Source organism: Oncorhynchus keta, chromosome 17 (genome assembly GCF_023373465.1).
Source record: "Oncorhynchus keta strain PuntledgeMale-10-30-2019 chromosome 17, Oket_V2, whole genome shotgun sequence".
Taxonomy (NCBI): domain Eukaryota; kingdom Metazoa; phylum Chordata; class Actinopteri; order Salmoniformes; family Salmonidae; genus Oncorhynchus; species Oncorhynchus keta.
The window spans coordinates 53,886,566-53,902,837 of record NC_068437.1 but is presented as its reverse complement, the minus strand read 5'-3'; the positions used below and the strand labels follow the sequence as shown (position 1 = coordinate 53,902,837).

At 42.9% G+C, this 16,272-nt stretch overlaps 1 pseudogene; it reads left to right on the top strand.

Annotated features, from left to right (window-relative positions):
- LOC118374287 (zinc finger protein AEBP2-like) overlaps positions 1–16,272 on the top strand; it is an 87,697-nt pseudogene that overhangs the window by 5,083 nt on the left and 66,342 nt on the right.

Genomic DNA, 16,272 nt, shown 5'->3' with positions numbered 1-16,272 from the left:
GACAGGAACAATCACCCACGAAATACACAGCGAAACCAGGCTACCTAAATACGGTTCCCAATCAGAGACAACGAGAATCACCTGACTCTGATTGAGAACCGCCTCAGGCAGCCAAGCCCATACAACACCCCTACTCAGCCGTAATCCCAATAATACAAAAACCCCAATACGAACCACAACATATAAACCCATGTCACACCCTGGCCTGACCAAACATATAACGAAAACACAAAATACAATGACCAAGGCGTAACAGAAATCCAGGTATTTCCAAAGGGTTCACATATACTTTTTCTTGCCGCTGTAAATCAAAACTGGATGGTTTTTGGAGATGGAGTAAACTAATGGACAACAACCCCCATCTAAGTAGGGGAGAGGTGGTAGGGTTAGGGAGAAATAAACTCTCTCCTCATCACCATCCCCAACTCTCTCTCTCCCCCATCTCTCTCTCCCCCCATCACTAACTCTCTCCCCCCATCTCCCAACTCTCTCTCTAACTCCCTCTCCCCCCATCTCTCTCTCTCTCTCCCTCTCTCTCTCTCTGTCTCTCTCTCTCTCTCTCTCTAACTCCCTCTCCCCCCATCTCTCTCTCTCTCTCCCCCCATCTCCAACTCCCCCCCCCCCCCACACCAGGTGTTTGTGTGTCTGTGGAAGGGCTGTAAGGTGTACAACACTCTGTCCACCAGTCCAAGCTGGCTCCAAAGACACATGCTGACACACAGTGGAGACAAACCCTTCAAGGTATGTATGGAATCCCTGCTGTAATTGAACCCACAATTTTTGTGTTGTTAGCAGGTCTCTGTGGTTTTCTGAATGGTGAGCTGCCTATCACTGACCCTCTCGCTCTCTCTCCTCTCACTCTCTCTCGCTCTCTCTCCTCTCACTCTCTCTCGCTCTCTCTCCCTCTCTCTCTCTCTCTCTCTCGCTCTCTCTCCTCTCACTCTCTCTCGCTCTCTCTCCTCTCACTCTCTCTCGCTCTCTCTCCTCTCTCTCTCTCTCTCCTCTCTCTCTCTCTCTCGCTCTCTCTCCTCTCTCGCTCTCTCTCTCTCTCTCTCTCTCTCTCTCTCTCTCTCGCTCTCTCTCTCTCGCTCTCCTCTCTCGCTCTCTCTCTCTCTCTCATGTGTTGCCAAAGCAAGTGAGGTAGATAATATACAATATCTCTCTCTCGTAGTGTGTGGTGGGGGGCTGCAATGCCAGCTTTGCATCGCAGGGGGGGCTAGCAGCGGGGGCTAGCGCGCCACGTTCCCACCCACTTCAGTCAGCTCCTCTAAGCAGTCCAGTCAGTCTAGACTCAAGGAAGAGTCTCCCTTTAAAGCTGGGCTTACTAAGAGGAAGAAACGAACGCAGATGAACAAACGCAGGCGCTCGCTACGTACGTACCTACTACAGTGCTGTGTGTGTGTGTGTGTGTGTGTGTGTGTGTGTGTGTGTGTGTGTGTGTGTGTGTGTGTGTGTGTGTGTGTGTGTGTGTGTGTGTGTGTGTGTGTGTGTGTGTGTGTGTGTGTGTGTGTGTGTGTGTGTGTGTGTGTAAAATGAAATTTTGTTTGTCACATGCTTCATAAACAACAGGTGTAGACTAACAGTGAAATGCTCCCTGGCTGGTCATAAACAACAGGTGTAGACTAACAGTGAAATGCTCCCTGGCTGGTCATAAACAACAGGTGTAGACTGACAGTGAAATGCTCCCTGGCTGGTCATAAACAACAGGTGTAGACTGACAGTGAAATGCTCCCTGGCTGGTCATAAACAACAGGTGTAGACTAACCGTGAAATGCTCCCTGGCTGGTCATAAACAACAGGTGTAGACTGACAGTGAAATGCTCCCTGGCTGGTCATTAACAACAGGTGTAGACTAACAGTGAAATGCTAACAGGTATTTGTTCAACAATGCAGAGATAAAGATACGAAATAGAAACAATGAAACAAGGAATAAATACACAGTCAATAACAAGTTGAAATAACATGTCTATTTACAGGAAGTACAGGAAGTACCGAGTCGATGTGCAAGGGTAGGAGGTAACGACAGTAACATTTCAAATGAATTGCCTGGCTGTTCATTTTCTTAAATCACTAAACACAACAGGCGCTTATTAAAGACAGGCTTCTAAAACAGCCAAGAATGTATTTCCTTCATGCCCTCAGCTTTTGCTCATTTGCATAGTTAATAGTTTAATTCCAGCATTCACAGCATTTTAATCAACTTCTTCATTTCCTATACGGATGTGTTAACATTCACAGTGGCACATTTTATCTTGTCTTAGTGTGCCTCTATATACAGTACCAGTCAAACGTTTGGTTCGGGTTCAAGTCCGGGCTCTGGCTGGGCCACTCAAGGACATTCAGAGACTTGTCCTGAAAGCCACTCCTGCGTTGTCTTGGCTGTGTGCTTACACGGAACCCAAACCGGGTGCGCTATCGTGCAGAAATGTATTTTGTCCCCCTACACCAAACGCGATCACGACACGCAGGTAAAAAATATCAAAACAAACTGTGAACCAATGACATTAATTTGGGTCGAAAAATCATTGAGTTGTTATTTTACCTGAAATGCACAAGGTCCTCTACTCCGACAATTAATCCACACATAAAACGGCCAACCGAATCGTTTCTAGTCATCTCTCCTCCTTCCAGGCTTATTCATCTTTGAACTTATATGGTGATCGCATCTAAACTTTCATAGTATTACCACGACAACCGGCAACAAAGTTCATCTTTCAATCACCCAAATGGGCATAACCAATGAGGAGATGGGAGAGGCAGGACTTTCAGCGCGATCTGCGTCAGAAATAGTAATGACTTCTATTTTAGCCCTTAGCAACGCATACGCTTGTTGACGCTCGCGAGCAATAATTGAACAACATGGATTTCTAAATTTATTTTGCAAATCTCTTGCACGCCGACGTCTCCGGTCTGGTCAGCATGTTGGCTGTGTGCTTAGGGCCGTTGTCCTGTTGGAAGGTGAACCTTCACCCCAGTCTGAGGTCCTGCGCGCTCTGAAGCAGGTTTTCATCAAGAATCTCTTAGTACTTTGCGCCGTTCATATTTCCCTCGATCCTGACTAGTCTCACAGTCCCTGCCACTGAAAAACATCCCTACAGCATGATTCTGCCACCACCACCACTGTAGGGATGGTACCAGGTTTCCTCGTGACACTTGGCATTCAGGCTAAAGAGTTCAATATTGGTTTCATCAGACCAGAGAATCTTGTTTCTCATGGTCTGACAGTCTTTAGGTGCCTTTTGGCAAACACAAAATAGGCTGTCATGTGCCATTTACTGAGGAGTGGCTTCCGTCTGGCCAGTCTACCATAAAGGCCTGGTTGGTGGAGTGCTGCAGAGATGGTTGTCCTTCTGGAATGTTCTCCCATCTCCACAGAGGAACTCTGGAGCTCTCTCAGAGTGACCATCGGATTCTTGTTTTTTTATTAATATATTTGTGGGTTTCTTTTTTTCTTCATTTTATTCAACTGTTACCATGCACCTGCAAAAAAGATAGCTCAGATGTGCAAGTGCCCTTATGAATTTTTAATACATTTGCAAAAATTTCTACAACTTTTTTCGTTTTGTCATTATGGGGTATTGTGATGTCATTATGGGGTATTGTGATGTCATTATGGGGTATTGTGATGTCATTATGGGGTATTGTGATGTCATTATGGGGTATTGTGTGTAGATTGATGAGGGGGAAAAAAACATTTAATTCATTTTAGAATAAGGTTGTAATGTAACAAAATGTGGAAAAAGTCAAGGGGCCTGAATACTTTCCTAATACTGTAGTAATCTAATCCTGTATATTGTCACGCCTTGGTCATTGTATTTTGTGTTTTCGTTATATTATTTGGTCAGGCCAGGGTGTGACATGGGTTTATGTTATTGTATTTTCGTATTGGGGTTTGTAGTATTTGGGATCGCGGCTGATTAGGGGTGTTGTATAGGCTTGGCTGCCTGAGGCGGTTCTCAATCAGAGTCAGGTGATTCTCGTTGTCTCTGATTGGGAACCGTATTTAGGTAGCCTGGGTTTCGCTGTGTATTTCGTGGGTGATTGTTCCTGTCTCTGTGTAGTTTCACCAGATAGGCTGTATAGGTTTCACGTTCCGTCTGTTGTTTTGTATTTTGTATCGTTATTTCATGTGTCACTTTTTCTATTAAAGTCATGAGTAACCACTACGCTGCATTTCGGTCTGACTATCTTTCTACAAACGAAGAACGACGTTACATATATAACATTTTGTGTGAAATTATTATTATTATTCTCCGTTTTGACTACGCAATTTTGGCAGTTCATACTTGCGCCACTATTTCTAGGGGGTATATAATCAAATCAAATGTTATTTGCGCTGAATACAACAGGTGTAGACCTTACTGTGAAATGCTTACTTACAATCCCTTAAACAACAATAAAGTTCAAGAAATAGAGTCAAGAAAATATTTACTTAAATAAACTAAATTTATGAAATAAAATAACAATAACGAGGATATATATACAGGGGGTACCGGTACCGAGTCAATGTGGAGGCTGTATACAAGGGGTACCAGTACAGAGTCAATGTGGAGGCTATATACAGGGGGTACCAGTACAGAGTCAATGTGGAGGCTATATACAGGGGGTACTGGTACCGAGTCAATGTGGAGGCTGTATACAGGGGGTACCAGTACAGAGTCAATGTGGAGGCTATATACAGGGGGTACCGGTACAGAGTCAATGTGGAGGCTATATACAGGGGGTACCGGTACCGAGTCAATGTGGAGGCTATATACAGGGGGTACCGGTACAGAGTCAATGTGGAGGCTATATACAGGGGGTACCGGTACCGAGTCAATGTGCGGGGATACTGGTTAGTCAAGGTAATTTGTACACGTTGGTGGGGGTAAAGTGACCATGCATAGATAATCAACAGCAAGTAGCAGCATTGTACAAACAAAGTGGGGGTTCAATGTAAATAGTCTGGATGGACATTTGATTAATTGTTCAGCAGTCTTATGGCTTGAGGGGTAGAAGCGTTTCAAATCAAACCAAATCAAATTTTATTTGTCACATACACATGGTTAGCAGATGTTAATGCGAGTGTAGCGAAATGCTTGTGCTTCTAGTTCCGACAATGCAGTAATAACCAACAAGTAATCTAACCTAACAATTCCAAAACTACTGTCTTATACACAGTGTAAGGGGATAAAGAATATGTACATAAGAATGAATGAATGAGTGATGGTACAGAGCAGCATAGGCAAGATACAGTAGATGGTATTGAGTGCAGTATATACATATAAGATGAGTATGTAAACAAAGTGGCATAGTTAAAGTGGCTAGTGATACATGTATTACATAAAGATGCAGTAGATGATATAGAGTACAGTATATACGTATACATATGAGATGAATAATGTAGGGTAAGTAACATTATATAAGGTAGCATTGTTTAAAGTGGCTAGTGATATATTTTACATAATTTCCCATCAATTCCCATTATTAAAGTGGCTGGAGTTTAGTCAGTGTGTTGGCAGCAGCCACTCAATGTTAGTGGTGGCTGTTTAACAGTCTGATGGCCTTGAGATAGAAGCTGTTTTTCAGTCTCTCGGTCCCAGCTTTGATGCACCTGTACTGACCTCGCCTTCTGGATGATAGCGGGGTGAACAGGCAGTGGCTCGGGTGGTTGATGTCCTTGATGATCTTTATGGCCTTCCTGTAACATCGGGTGGTGTAGGTGTCCTGGAGGGCAGGTAGTTTGCCCCCGGTGATGCGTTGTGCAGACCTCACTACCCTCTGGAGAGCCTTACGGTTGAGGGCGGAGCAGTTGCCGTACGTTAAGGATCCTTTTGGACCTAGACTCCGCTCCGGTACCGCTTGTTTTGCGATAGCAGAGAAAACAGTCTATGACTGGGGTGGCTGGAGTCTGACAATTTTTTGGGGGCCTTCCTCTGACACCACCTGATATAGAGGTCCTGGATGGCAGGAAGCTTGACCCCGGTGATGTACTGGGCCATACGCAGTACACTCTGTAGTGCCTTGCGGTTGGAGGCCGAGCAGTTGCCATACCAGGCGGTGATGCAACCAGCTCTTGATGGTGCAGTTGTAGAACTTTTGAGGACCTGAGGATCTATGCCAAATCTTTTCAGTCTCCTGAGGGGGAATAGGCGTTGTCGTGCCAACTTCACGACTGGGTTGGTGTGTTTGGACCATTACAGTTCCTTGGTGATGTGGACACCGAGGAACTTGAAGCTCTCAACCCGCTCCACTACAGCTCCATTGATGTGGATGTGAGCGTGCTCAGCCCTCCGTTTCCTGTAGTCCACGATCAGCTCCTTTGTCTTGCCGACGTTGAGGGAGAGGTTGTTGTCCTGACACCACGCTGCCTCGTTGTTTGTGATCAGGCCTACCACCCTCCTATCGTCAGCAAACTTGATAATAGTTTTTGAGTAGCAGGCGGCCATTTTGTGAACATGGAGTATAGGAGGGGACGTAGCACACACCCCTGGGGGCCTCCTGTGTTGATGGTAAGTGTGGCAGATGTGTTGTTGCCTACCCTCACCATCTGGGGGCGGCCCATCGGGAAGTCCAGGATCCAGTTGCAGTCACACACTCTACACAGTGCTTTAGCCTCCATGCCTTTGGTCATCTGTAAAGATAGATTAGAATTGGAAACAGAAACCCAGTTAGTTTTAAGGCTCCCGAGTGATGCAGCAGTCTAAGTCACTGCATCTCAGTGCTAGAGGAGTCACTACAGACCCTGGTTCGTTCCCGGGCTGTATTACAACCGGCCCGTAGGGCCATGCACAATTGGCCCAGCGTTGTCCGGGTTAGGGGAGGGTTCGGCCGGGGTGGGCCGTCATTGTAAAATAAAAATGTGTTCTTAACTGACATTCCTAGTTAAAGAAAGGTTCAATAAAATAGAAGTTCCTTGGGGCATGTGAAGTGCTCACCGTTTCACTACTGAAAACTGTCACCTGGGGTTTTTCACCTCACCTAGCATACACGTTCAGATATCTCCCTTGCAGCCTTGAACACACACATACACACAGGGAACAGAACCAGAACCGGGAACAAAAGTGATCTCTAGTTTTCCAGGAAAAGAAACATTTATACATTCTTAATATCTAGTATATAATTCTGTAATTCAGTGAAGTCATGATGCTAGTAAGAGCCTAAACACATTCCAACTCGTGTCATGTATTGATGTTTCAAGCCAAGCTCCCTCCATTTCCACCACTCTCTCTACCCCAATCAAACATGCAAACCTTACCTGTTCCGTAGCAAGCTGCTCTAGCCGCGTTAATGGTGGAATAAATTAATAAACTCAATGTAAAAAAACGGTTGATTTCAAGGGTTCAAACGTGAATGAAAAGGAACTATATGAACCATTTAGTAGTAGTTTTTGGGGGATTCAGAACTTTATGTCGTAACACTGGAACGGAACAACAAAAAAAAAATAGGGATTTCTGTTCAGAATGGAAAGATTGGGAAATAATTTTGGTTCCAACCCTCAAAATATTACTTCTCACTTGTGACAGCACTCGGGAGGAAGTCAGGATGTTGTCTGGCTCTTTGTCAGGAGAAGTGTGAGAGTAGGACAGACAGCTCTTTTCTAAATATATTTTGACATGGAAAATACCCTTGATTGATTTTCAGCCAACCAGGCAACACATTCTTTCAACTCTAACCCCGTTCTATTGAATAATATGTTCTGCTCATAGTACACATTTGCAGTTAAAAAGGAACCTACTCAGCCCTGTTTAATGTAGTACTAATGTAGTACTAATGTAGTACTAATGTAGTACTAATGTAGTACTAAAGCAACAATGAACCTTTTTAAAAAGCTGTGTCATTTCACTATGTTGTCATACTGATGATCTTCACCAGGAGACAGTGGTGCTGGTCTGGTCTCACTGCTGTCTCACTGTTGTCTCACTTCCGTCTCGCTGCTGTCTCACTGTCTCGCTGCTGTCTCACTGTCTCGCTGCTGTCTCACTGTCTCGCTGCTGTCTCACTGTCTCGCTGCTGTCTCACTGTCTCGCTGCTGTCTCACTGTCTCGCTGCTGTCTCACTGCTGTCTCACTGTTGCCTCACTGCCGTCTCGCTGCTGTCTCACTGCCGTCTCACTGTTGTCTCACTGCTGTCTCACTGCTGTCTCACTGCCGTCTCACTGTCTCGCTGCCGTCTCACTGTCTCGCTGCCGTCTCGCTGCCGTCTCACTGTCTCGCTGCCGTCTCGCTGCCGTCTCGCTGCCGTCTCGCTGCTGTCTCACTGTCTCGCTGCTGCCTCACTGCTGTCTCGCTGCTGCCTCACTGCTGTCTCACTGCTATCTCGCTGCTGTCTCGCTGCTGTCTCACTGTCTCGCTGCTGTCTTGCTGTCTCGCTGCTGCCTCACTGCTGTCTCGCTGCTGCCTCACTGCTGTCTCACTGCTATCTCGCTGCTGTCTCGCTGCTGTCTCACTGTCTCGCTGCTGCATCACTGTCTCGCTGCTGCCTCACTGCTGTCTCGCTGCTGCCTCACTGCTGTCTCGCTGCTGCCTCACTGCTGTCTCGCTGCTGCCTCACTGCTGTCTCGCTGCTGCCTCACTGCTGTCTCGCTGCTGCATCACTGTCTCGCTGCTGCCTCACTGCTGTCTCGCTGCTGCCTCACTGTCTCGCTGCTGCCTCACTGCTGTCTCGCTGCTGCATCACTGTCTCGCTGCTGCCTCACTGCTGTCTCGCTGCTGCCTCACTGTCTCGCTGCTGCCTCACTGCTGTCTCGCTGCTGCCTCACTGTCTCGCTGCTGCCTCACTGCTGTCTCGCTGCTGCCTCACTGTCTCGCTGCTGCCTCACTGCTGTCTCGCTGCTGCCTCACTGCTGTCTCGCTGCTGCATCACTGTCTCGCTGCTGCCTCACTGCTGTCTCGCTGCTGCCTCACTGTCTCGCTGCTGCCTCACTGCTGTCTCGCTGCTGCCTCACTGCTGTCTCGCTGCTGCCTCACTGTCTCGCTGCTGCCTCACTGCTGTCTCGCTGCTGCCTCACTGCTGTCTCGCTGCTGCCTCACTGTACCTCCTCACCTCTCATCCCAGACTCTCTCTGCTCTCATACCAGTGAGACCTCATGATTTCTTTGACGCCCAGACCATGGATGCCATCAGACACCGGGCCATCTGCCTCAACCTGGCTACTACACACACGGAGAGCACTGGCAACGGACACGTTGTGGTGTTTCATAGCACGGTTAGTCAACCACTTAAAAACACTTGGTCCTGCTACAACAATCCACAAGGACTAGTGGATCTATGAATCCCAAATCGAGCCCTAGCCCCTTGGTACCTTGGAGATCTAAGAGGATTGGATAGGTGTTAGCAATATGTGAGTCACCACCTGGATTCAGTCCAATGTAGCAACATTTGAAATTGTGTTTTTTCCATTGGAGAGAGACTCAGCGATTCAAAACAGTACATCATACACTGCAGTTCCGGAACAAAGGGAAAATATGTTTTGAAAGTTGATCAACTTGTAGGAGTCGTCCCTCACAACTGATACTACTAGTAGTAGTAGTAGTAGTAGTAGTATCAATATTAGTAGTATCAGTAGTAGTAGTAGTAGTAGTATCAGTAGTAGTAGTATCAGTATTAGTAGTAGTATCAGTAGTAGTAGTAGTATCAGTAGTAGTAGTATCAGTAGTAGTAGTATTATCAGTAGTATCAGTAGTAGTAGTATCAGTAGTAGTAGTAGTAGTAGTATCAGTAGTAGTATCAGTAGTAGTAGTATCAGTAGTAGTAGTAGTAGTAGTAGTATCAGTAGTAGTAGTATCAGTGGTAGTGGTGCTAGTATCAGTAGTAGTAGTGGTAGTAGTAGTAGTAGTAGTAGTAGTAGTAGTGGTAGTAGTAATATCAGTGGTAGTATCAGTAGTAGTAGTAGTATCAGTAGTAGTAGTAGTAGTATCAGTAGTATCAGTAGTAGTAGTAGTATCAGTAGTAGTAGTATCAGTAGTATTAGTATTATCAGTATCAGTAGTAGTAGTATTATCAGTATCAGTAGTAGTATTATCAGTAGTAGTAGTATTATCAGTAGTAGTAGTAGTATTATCAGTAGTAGTAGTAGTAGTAGTATTATCAGTAGTAGTAGTATTATCAGTAGTAGTAGTAGTATTATCAGTAGTAGTAGTAGTATCAGTAGTAGTAGTAGTATCAGTAGTAGTAATAGCAGTAGTAGTAGTAATATCAGTAGTAGTAGTAGTATCAGTAGTAGTAGTATCATTATCAGTAGCAGTAGTAGTAGTATCAGTAGTAGTAGTAGTATCAGTAGTAGTATCAGTAGTAGTAGTATCAGTAGTAGTAGTATCAGTAGTAGTAGTAGTAGTAGTATCAGTAGTATTATTATCAGTAGTAGTAGTATTATCAGTAGTAGTATTATTATTATTATCAGTAGTAGTAGTATTATTATTATCAGTAGTAGTAGTAGTATCAGTAGTAGTAGTAGTATTATCAGTAGTAGTAGTAGTAGTATTATCAGTAGTAGTAGTAGTATCAGTAGTAGTCATATCAGTAGTAGTAGTAGTATCAGTAGTAGTAGTATCATTATCAGTAGTAGTAGTAGAATCAGTAGTAGTAGTAGTAGTAGTATCAGTAGTAGTAGTAGTAATATCAGTAGTATTATTATCAGTAGTAGTAGTATTATTATTATTATCAGTAGTAGTAGTAATAGCAGTAGTAGTAGTAATATCAGTAGTAGTATCAGTAGTAGTAGTAGTATCAGTAGTAGTAGTATCAGTAGTAGTAGTATCATTATCAGTAGTAGTAGTAGTAGTATCAGTAGTAGTAGTAGTATCAGTAGTAGTAGTATCAGTAGTAGTAGTAGTAGTAGTAGTAGTAGTAGTAGTAGTAGTAGTAGTAGTAGTATCAGTAGTAGTAGTAGTATCAGTAGTAGTGGTATCAGTAGTAGTAGTAGTAGTAGTAGTATCAGTAGTATTATTATCAGTAGTAGTAGTATTATCAGTAGTAGTATTATTATTATTATCAGTAGTAGTAGTATTATTATTATCAGTAGTAGTAGTAGTATCAGTAGTAGTAGTAGTATTATCAGTAGTAGTAGTATTATCAGTAGTAGTAGTAGTATCAGTAGTAGTCATATCAGTAGTAGTAGTAGTATCAGTAGTAGTAGTATCAGTAGTAGTAGTATCATTATCAGTAGTAGTAGTAGAATCAGTAGTAGTAGTAGTAGTAGTAGTAGTAGTAGTAGTAGTAGTAGTAGTATCAGTAGTAGTAGTAGTAGTAGTAATATCAGTAGTATTATTATCAGTAGTAGTAGTATTATCAGTAGTAGTAGTATTATTATTATCAGTAGTAGTAGTAGTATCATTAGTAGTAGTATTATCAGTAGTAGTATTATTATTATTATCAGTAGTAGTAGTATTTTTATTATCAGTAGTAGTAGTAGTATCAGTAGTAGTAGTATTATCAGTAGTAGTATTATTATTATTATTATTATCAGTAGTAGTAGTATTATTATTATCAGTAGTAGTATCAGTAGTAGTAGTAGTAGTAGTATCAGTAGTAGTAGTAGTAGTAGTAGTAGTAGTAGTATCAGTAGTAGTAGTAGTATCAGTAGTAGTAGTATTATCAGTAGTAGTAGTAGTAGTATCAGTAGTAGTAGTAGTAGTATTATCAGTAGTAGTAGTAGTATCAGTAGTAGTAATAGCAGTAGTAGTAGTAATATCAGTAGTAGTATCAGTAGTAGTAGTAGTATCAGTAGTAGTAGTATCATTATCAGTAGTAGTAGTAGTAGTATCAGTAGTAGTAGTAGTATCAGTAGTAGTAGTAGTATCAGTAGTAGTAGTATTATCAGTAGTAGTATTATTATTATTATCAGTAGTAGTAGTATTATTATTATCAGTAGTAGTAGTAGTATCAGTAGTAGTAGTAGTAGTATTATCAGTAGTAGTAGTAGTAGTAGTAGTATCAGTAGTAGTAGTAGTATCAGTAGTAGTATCATTATCAGTAGTAGTAGTAGTATCAGTAGTAGTGGTAGTAGTATTATTATTATCAGTAGTAGTATTATTATTATTATCAGTAGTAGTAGTAGTAGTATCAGTAGTAGTAGTAGTAGTAGTATCAGTAGTAGTAGTAGTATCAGTAGTAGTAGTAGTAGTAGTATCAGTAGTAGTATTATCAATAGTAGTAGTAGTATTATTATCAGTAGTAGTAGTAGTAGTATTATTATTATCAGTAGTAGTAGTAGTAGTAGTATTATTATCAGTAGTAATATTATTATCAGTAGTAGTAGTAGTATCAGTAGTAGTAGTATCAGTAGTAGTAGTAGTGGTATCAATCAAATTTCAATCAAATGTATTTATAAAGCCCTTCGTACATCAGCTGATATCTCAAAGTGCTGTACAGAAACCCAGCCTAAAACCCCAAACAGCAAGCAATGCAGGTGTAGAAGCACGGTGGCTAGGAAAAACTCCCTAGAAAGGCCATAACCTAGGAAGAAACCAAGAGAGGAACCAGGCTATGAGGGGTGGCCAGTCCTCTTCTGGCTGTGCCGGGTGGAGATTATAACAGAACATGGTCCAGATGTTCAAATGTTCATAGATGACCAGCATGGTCAAATAATAATCACAGTGGTTGTCGAGGGTGCAACATTTCAGCAACTCAGGAGTAAATGTCAGTTGGCTTTTCATAGCCGATCATTCAGAGTATCTCTACTGCTTCTTGAAACTGGTCATATAATATATATATATAGGCCAAGTTGAATCAGAGGACAAGATGGAGCTACCACCATATTGCTTTACCCAATCATCTGAGTCTCCACGGGTTTTTATGTATTAGGGTCAAGGGGTTGATTTGGGATTCCGAGATTCTCTCATCCTGAAAATGTTCTCACATCCCTCTGTGCTGTGTTTTGGATCAGTCTTTCTGTTCTCACATCCCTCTGTGCTGTGTTTTGTATCAGTCTTTCTGTTCTCACATCCCTCTTTGCTGTGTTTTGGATCAGTCTTTCTGTTCTCACATCCCTCTGTGCTGTGTTTTGGATCGGTCTTTCTGTTCTCACATCCCTCTGTGCTGTGTTTTGGATCGGTCTTTCTGTTCTCACATCCCTCTGTGCTGTGTTTTGGATCGGTCTTTCTGTTCTCACATCCCTCTGTGCTGTGTTTTGTATCAGTCTTTCTGTTCTCACATCCCTCTGTGCTGTGTTTTGTATCAGTCTTTCTGCTCTCACATCCCTCTGTGCTGTGTTTTGTATCAGTCTTTCTGTTCTCACATCCCTCTGTGCTGTGTTTTGTATCGGTCTTTCTGTTCTCACATCCCTCTGTGCTGTGTTTTGGATCGGTCTTTCTGCTCTCACATCCCTCTGTGCTGTGTTTTGGATCGGTCTTTCTGTTCTCACATCCCTCTGTGCTGTGTTTTGGATCGGTCTTTCTGTTCTCACATCCCTCTGTGCTGTGTTTTGGATCGGTCTTTCTGTTCTCACATCCCTCTGTGCTGTGTTTTGGATCGGTCTTTCTGCTCTCACATCCCTCTGTGCTGTGTTTTGGATGGGTCTTTCTGCTCTCACATCCCTCTGTGCTGTGTTTTGGATCGGTCTTTCTGTTCTCACATCCCTCTGTGCATAGTGTTTTGGATCGGTCTTTCTGTTCTCACATCCCTCTGTGCTGTGTTTTGGATCGGTCTTTCTGTTCTCACATCCCTCTGTGCTGTGTTTTGTATCAGTCTTTCTGTTCTCACATCCCTCTGTGCTGTGTTTTGGATCAGTCTTTCTGTTCTCACATCCCTCTGTGCTGTGTTTTGGATCGGTCTTTCTGCTCTCACATCCCTCTGTGCTGTGTTTTGGATCGGTCTTTCTGTTCTCACATCCCTCTGTGCTGTGTTTTGGATCGGTCTTTCACACTTCAAACTCTAGGGGGCTGTTTTTGTGAATATAGTCTGTCGTCTCACTGAAGGTTTTCTCAGTGCACTTTCAGTGACCCTTGTGAATGTCCCTAGGGTGGGTAGACAGGAGAGACTGTTTTGGTGTTAAGACAGTTATTTCTGTTATTATATTGTGAGTTTGAATTGCATCAACACACGAAGACCTCTGAGGGGACATGTGCTGCTTCCCAAATGACTCCCTATGTCCTACATATCCATAGGACTCTGTTTCAAACTAGTGCACTATAGTATTTTTATTTCACCTTTTATTTAACTAGGCAAGTAGAACAAATTTCTTAATTTACAAACCCTCCCCTATCCCAGATGACGCTGGGCCAATTTCGCGCCCGTCCTATGGGACTCCCGATCAAGGCCAGTTGTGATACAGCCCGGGATCAAACCAGGGTCTGTAGTGAAGCCTCTAGCACTGAGATTCAGTGTCTTAGACCGCTGAGCCACGGCGCCACTCAGGATAGGGTGACATTTGGTTTGTATTTTTTTCTCTCTCTTTTTTTTTTCTCTCTCTTTTTCTCTTGCTGACTAACATACTGACCAGACAGGCATCTGCCATTGTGCGCAAATTGATTTTGTCTATCCCTACCAGACGCGTTAAAAATACCAAAACCAACTATGAACCAACTATATTAATTTGGGTAAAGGTCGAAACACACGTGAAACATTCATGGACATTTAGCTTGCTGTTGCTAGTTCATTTGTCCTGGGAAATAAACATTGAATTGTTATTTTACTTGAAATGCGTTTGGTTTGCCCCACGTTGATTCTCTACTCCAACAATTAATCCACGGACAAAAAGTGGATCAAAAGTGGAAACCTACTTTGTTTTCTTTGATAAATTTATCCTCGTTGTTCTTTTTCTTCTTCTTTGGACTTTATATATGGTGGTTGGCAACCAACTAGGTGCATTCCCACCACCAACTGGACTGGAGTGTGGACCTCAGTTCCTCTTTCAATTACCCACGCGGCTGCATGCTGGTAAATACCAATGAGGGAGATGGAAGAGTCGGGACTTGCAGCGCGTCACGGATTAAAACGGAACCAAGTTGTAGTTTACCGCCTCGCTATGCAGACAGACGCCTGTTGGCTCACGTGGGTGAAATGATTGAATTATTGAAATATGGCTGAGAAAGTTGAAGGAGATGGGCTACAAAAATGATCAGATTAATATTGCCATTGAGAAAATTCTAAACAAAACGAGACATGACCTTTTTTAAAGGTCAGTCTCGCAAAAAGATGCATTCTTGCGTTCTAACTACCCGCTATTCAAAGTATTCTGAACAAATTAATGGAATTGTTCACAAACATTGGCACATCCTAAAATCCGATGATAGTCTCGGTAATGTGTTTAGACTCGGTAATGTGTTTTCGGACCTTCCCTTGGTCGTATTAATCGCGGGGCAGAAATCTGAGAGACCGATTGGTAAACTCTGATTTACCACCCCAAGATATTCCTGAACAACGTCTATTTGCGCCCCTACTGGATGGAAATTACAAATGTAATGGCTGTGCTCAATGCAATGGCACTTATAAATGTAGATCCTTCAAACACCCACAAACAGGGAACCAGATCCCAATAAAAGGTGTTATTATGTGCTCCACTAAGGCAGTTATTTATCTTATAACTTGTCCTTGTGGTAAAAATGATGTGGGTAAAACAAAGCGCAAATTAAAAGTTTGTATCTCAGAGCATCGTAGCACCATTAGGTGTAAAAACTTTACTTATCCAGTTGCAGCCCACTTTTTGGAGGCAGGCCATCCAGTTGCAGCCCACTTTTTGGAGGCAGGCCACTCGATTTCGTCTCTGCGTTATATTGGCATCGAACATGTCACCCTCCTTAGGAGAGGGGGTGACCTTGATAATTTATTGTTTAAACGAGGGGCTGCCTGGATCTTTAATTTAAAGACCCTTCCTCCCTTTGGTCTCAACGTAGACTTTGATCTGAAGCCATTCTTGTGATTATTGTGACTTTGCCATTGTAATTGTTTGTAAACTTGTATAGTCAAATTAATGTGTAGTCAAATTAATCTGTGATCGTATGCTATCCATTTGTTGTTTGTATGCTGTTCTTTGTCTGCCATTTTAATATTTGATAATTAACCAATGATATTAGGCCACTCTTGGCCATGATTACAGACACCTGTGTCTTTTGACACTATATAAACGAGTCATCCCGCAGTGTTTGTGATTACACCCTGATGAAGACAGCTTGGCTGTGGAAATGTTGGTATTACATTTTTGCATCTGAGCTCCTAGAGTGTGCGGCTCTCTTTTATTTTAATGTTTTCTACTCCGCTAGCCAGCACCTCTAGCCAGCACCTCTAGCCAGCACCTCAAGCCAGTACCTCTAGCCAGCACCTCTAGCCAGTACCTCTAGCCATTACCTCTAGCCAG